The following is a 5,822-nucleotide window of genomic DNA, read 5'->3' as shown; positions in this document are numbered from 1 at the left end:
TCCTTTGTCCAGTGAGATTTTATAGGTTTTGCGGGGGGGGGGGGGGGGATACTCTACGCGTCACAACATCACACAGCAAATCATTTCATACCGAGGAAAGTCAAACAACAACTCTTAACATTGATTAGCACATTCAATGGCGGGAACAAGTTGGGTAGGGGTGATTTGTTAGTACAAGAGGGGGACTCGTTTAAACTGATTGGTTTAAGCCACGAGGGGTGTACATGCTGAACTACATGGTTTCCCAACATGTTATCAACCACCATAAACTACTGGGGGGTCATCTAGCATCCCAGGTATTTTCCCTGTCTCATGCTGATTGAAGGTTGCTAGGGGGTTGCTATGGGTCCTCACCTAGAGTAACTGAGTCAGGGACACCTGGTGCCACAGATCTCTCCTGTTATTTATAGACAACAATTCAGCAAGATGGGTAAGTGCTTAGGAGTGCTCTGTGGATTTTTCCCAGGACAAGGGTCATGCCCCCTTCTTTAGGACAGGCTTTGAGGTAGAAGCTGGTTTCTCAAAAATGGAGTCACATGAGTTTCTCACGTATCCCTTTAGCTTCTTCTTCTGTCCAATTGCTCTGGCTAGAGTTTCAAGGACAATGTTGAATAGAAGTGGTAATAGAGGGCATCCTTGTCTTGTTCAAGTTCTGAGAGGGGAATCCTTTCAACTTTTCTCCATTTAGAATGATATCGGCCTTGGGCTTTGCATAGATAGCTTTTACAATGTTTAGATATATTCCCTAGTTTTTCTAGTGTTTTGAGCATGAAGGGGTGCTGTATTTTGTCAAACACTTTTTCTGCATCTATCATCATATAATTCTTGTCTTTAAGTCTATTGATGTGATGAATTGCATTTATTGATTTCCATATGTTGAACCAACCTTGCATCCTTGGGACAATCGCCACTTGATCGGTGCACAATCTTTTTAACATGTTTTTGTATGTGATTTGCCAGAATTTTGTTGAGAATTTTTGCATCTATGTTCATCAGGGATATTGGTCTGAAGTTTTCTTTTCTTGAGGTGTCTTTGTCTGTTTTTTGTATCAGAGTGATACTAGCTTCATATAATGAGTTTGGAAGGATTTCCTCTTTTTCTATTTCATGGAATAATTTGAGGAGTATTGTTGTTAATTCTTCTCTGAAGGTCTTGTAGATCTCAGCTGAGAATCCATCTGGTCCTGGGCTTTTCTTAATTGGTAGGTTTTTGATGGCGTCTTCTATTTTATTGTTTGCAATTGATCTGTTTAGATCTTGTATGTCCTTCTGATTCAGTTTGGGTAGGTCATACATCTCTAAAAACTTGGCTGTGTCTTCAAGATTTTCTATTTTATTGGAGCATAAATTGTCGAAATAGTTTCTGATTATTGTCTGTATTTCAGTAGTGTCTGTGATGATATTTCCTTTTTCATCAAGAATTTTAGTAATTTGAGTTTTCTGTCTCTCTTCATTACCGTGGCTGTTTATCAATTTTATTCACTTTTTCAAAGAACCACCTTTTGTCAATTTTAAAAAATTATTTCTTTTGTTTCAATTTCATTGCTTTAAGCTCTAATTTTAATTATTTTCTATCTTCTACTGCTTTTGGTGTTGATTTGTTCTTTTTCTAGGGCTTTCAGATGTAATGTTAGGCAATTTATTTGTTGACTTTCTATTCTTTTAGTGAAAGAACTCAATGCAATGAATTTTCCTCTTAGCACTGTCTTCATAGTGTCCCAGAGATTTTAATATGTTGTATTGCTATTCTAGACTCCTAAAGCACAATAAGTAAACTCAAGAATCAAAAAAATGGGATAGTATCAATCTAAAAAGCTTCTTCATAGCAAAGGAAACAATCAATAACATGAAGAGAGCGCCTACAGAATGGGAGAAAATCTTTACCACATGCACCTCACATAGAATTCAAAAAACTTAACACACACACAAAAGTAGCCCAATCAATAAGTGAACAGACACTTCACAGAAGAAGAAATACAATTGATCAACAAATACATAAAAAAGTTCAACATTTATAGTAATGAGAGAAATGCAAATCAAAACTACACTTTGATTTCTTTCATTCCAGTCAGAATGGCAATTATCAAGAATACTAGCAACAATAAATGTTGGCAAGGATGTAGGGGAAAAGGTACACTCATACATTACTGATGGGACTGCAAATTGGTGCAACCACTATGGAAAGCAGTATGGAGATTCCTTAGAAAACTTGGAATGGAACCACCATTTGACCCAGTTATCCTATTCCTTGGTTTATACCCAAAGGATTTTAAAGTAGCATATTACAGTGACCCAGCCACATCAATGTTTATAGCAGCTCAATTTATAATAGCTAAGCTATGGAACCAACTGAGGTACCCTTCAACAGATGAGTGGATAAAAAAATGTAGTAATATACACAATGGAATATTACTCAACCTTAAAGAAGAAAGAAATTATGGCATTTGCCAGTAAGTGGAGCTGGGAACCATTCTACCCCAAATAAGCCAATCCCAAAGAACAAAAAGGTCAAATGTTTTCTTTGATATATGGTTGCTAATTCACAATAAGGGCTTGGGGGCTAAGGAATAATAGAGATACTTTGGATTAGATAGAGGAAAGTGAAGGGAGGGGAGGGATAAGAGGGTGGGAAGGATAGTAAAATAACTGGACTTTGTTACCCTATGTGCATATATGATTACAGGTCCAATATAACTCTGCATCAGGTACAACTAGAATGAGAAGTTATACTCCATTTATGTATGACGTGTCAAAATACATTCTACTGTCATGTATAACTAATTAGAACAAATTTTTTAAAAATTTTAAAAAGCTATAGGAAGCATCAAAGTGCAGGAGAAGGTCTGGGAGTCCGAAGACTCCATAACATTCTGGAGGCTTGAAAGCAACCACACTAGTACCATTCCTCCTCCCAGCCCAGATTCTGAAATTTTTGAAAATTAAAAGAAATATGACCCTGGTGCTTTGCTCTAGCCTGAACCAGGGCCATCTGGATTATACTGGGCCAGCGACCCGATTTCTTCCCGGCATGATCCACTGGGCTCCCAGGGCATCACTAGAAGAGCCCACTCACTCTGGAGGAGCCCTTTGGCAGCCAAAGTCTGTCCTTGAGAAGGATGACTGAGACATTGTGGGACACGCCCTGTGTGTCTCCTCTCATGGAACTGTCACGTTGACAATGAGCATTATCTCTTCTTCCAGAAACCTGAGGGGAGGGTGAGTTCAGCTACGTGGACCTAAAGGAGGAATTACATAATAGTATGCCCTAAAGTGAATCCTGTGTCACAAGTAGCTGGACTGAGAGGAGGCTCAGCAAGAAGCAGACATGCATCGCCTCTTCCAGCTTCCCAACATCCTTCTCCCCATGGCTTACTGTCTGAGAGAGCCGGGTGCTAAGCATGAGGCCTGGCTGCTACTACCTTTCTTTAAGAAAGGTAGCTGTGGAATGAGATAGAAAGGCCAAAGACAAAGGCAAATTCCTGACTGGGATCAAATCCTTCAGCTGCTGCTGGTATCTGCAGAGGCCTCGAGGCCATTCATGCCAAAGGTTATGACCAAGGGGACCTGAAGCCCACCAATATCTTGCTTGGAGATGAGTGGCAGCCAGTATTAATGGACTTGGGTTCCATGAATCAAGCATGTAGTCACATGGAGGGCTCCTGCCAGCTCCGACTCTGTAAGACTGAACAACTGATCCGTACACCATCTCCTACCTGGCCCCAGAGCCCTTCTCTGTGCAGAGTCACTGTGTCATCCATGAGTGGATTGATGTCTGGTCCCCGTGCTATGTGCTTTATCCTGTGATGTTTGGAGAAGGCCCTTATGACATGGTGTTTCAGAAAGCTCACAGTATGGCCTTTGCTGTGCAGAACCTACTCAACATCCTGCAAAGCCCCAGGCATTTTTCAACACTATGGCAGCTGCTGGCCTCCATGATGACTATGAACTTCCAGCAACGCCCTCACATACCATTCCTCTACTCCTCAGTCAGTTGGAGGCACTACAACCCTCAGCTCCTGGTCTGCACACTACTCAAATCTGAACTAACCAGTGGCCATGTTGAGATAGCCCCATGTGCCTTGGAAAGAGGCTTTTATCCCTCATTGGAAGTTTATTTTTTTTATCCAGGACTGCTTTTACAGTTGGGTACCAGCTATGGGGACCATTATCTCATTCCTCTCTCTGCTCTTTTACCCCAACACATAGGCAAGGGTCCTGACTGGTGGTGGAGCTGGGGGAGAAAGTGAAACTGAGAAAATATGGTGTACAACTCTGAGCTGGACTGCTGGGCTCACATCATGTTCTGCTTTCAAATCTTGGAGCAGGAGGATATATAAACAGGAGAATAAAGTGAAAGCACATTGGTGTGGAAAAACAACAACAAATATGAGTCACATGGAGGCCAAAGTACCAACCTCATAACTGATGAAGATGAATTGGAATTTCCAGCATCATTGGCCAGGGCAGACTTCACCTTCAGGCAAAGCCCCTGGAGGGAAAGAGTGCCGCAGTCTGGCTGGGCACAATCAGAAGCCCCTTGTCAAAAGAAACTAACTTTATTTTTAGAACCACACACGCCAAACAAAACAGCCTCTCAGGAAAAATCCTCAGAGCCTCAACTGCCACCACCGGCTTTCCACAAGCCTCTCTCTCCCCCCACAAGCTTCTCTCCACCTCCCACAATCCTCCTGCTCTTGAGGCCGATTGGCTGGGTCACGTGGGCGGAGCCAAAAAAGTCCCCCAATGAGCAGCTCCGTGGTCTGAAAGGGCAGGGAAACAGCCCAATGAGCATCACCGCAGAGGAGCCAATCAGCTAGATGTTGCTGGGGCCGCTGTGAGCCAATCATCAGCCGGCAGCTGGAAGTTTGCTGGGGCCCCTTTGGCTGTGGCTCTCAACAAAAGAGAAAGGAAGTAGAGCCAAAACAAGCCAGGTAGAGCATGCCATTTTGCCTCCCAAGGGTGTGGTGAACCAAAACCAAAATGGGGAATATGTTCCCTCTAGCACCAGGTTTTGCCACTCTTCAGATGTGTGATGCTGGACCAGTCACTTAACCCCCTATTCATCATCATCTCTCTAAACCAGGGGGTTTTGCCAGGTCATCTTTGAAATTTAATCTGGGTCTAGAACTATGATTACATAAATCATAGGTTCATAGTAAATCATCTAGGAGCTGATATGACCTTATTCAGAAAGGAAATTAAAAATCTTTTGCACCTTGATCTGGAATTACTTTCATAAATGTGAAGTCACTCTGACTGGAATTACAATTTTGTTTTGGGGGTTGGTTTTATGAAAATCCTTAGGAAGTTTAAAAATTAAATGAGACTTTTTTTTCCTTAACTTTGAGCATCCACTTGAAGTCATTTCAGGCCTGCAATAAGAAGTCACAGATCCATGGGCTGGGGTTGTGGCTCAGCAGTAGAGCGCTCACCTCCTATGTGCGGGATCCTGGGTTTGATCCTCAGCACCACATAAAAACAAATAAGTGAAATAAAGGTATTGTATTCAACTACAACTAAAAAATAAATATTAAAAAAGAAGTCACAGATCCATGAAGTTACTTCCTCCTGCAAGCTGGGCAAGTTCCAGCGTAACATGGAACATAGCACTGCACAGGCGATTCAGGAATGGTTTCTGCTGGGTTGAGCCTGCTGACTCCACGAGGCCCACATCTCTGGCCCATGCTGAGAGACAAGAGCTTTAGGTACCACAGAGAGAAGGGAAATAACAGGAGGAGCCCTTCTCTTTGAGATATGAAATGAATGGAGGCTCCAGGGTCAGAGGTTCAGTCCTGGGTTGGCTGGCTCCATTGCTCTGGGCC

The 5,822-nt window shown here is 42.4% G+C and overlaps 1 pseudogene; it reads left to right on the top strand.

The window, feature by feature from the left end:
* The first annotated feature begins 426 nt into the window (after nt 1-426).
* On the top strand, nt 427-4,211 carry LOC107137744 (annotated as a pseudogene).
* The last annotated feature ends 1,611 nt before the right edge of the window (nt 4,212-5,822 follow it).

The sequence above is a fragment of the Marmota marmota genome, unplaced genomic scaffold (genome assembly GCF_001458135.2).
Source record: "Marmota marmota marmota unplaced genomic scaffold, marMar, whole genome shotgun sequence".
NCBI classification, from domain to species: domain Eukaryota; kingdom Metazoa; phylum Chordata; class Mammalia; order Rodentia; family Sciuridae; genus Marmota; species Marmota marmota.
The sequence above is the reverse complement of the archived record's forward strand: the minus strand, read 5'-3'. Positions and strand labels throughout refer to the sequence as shown.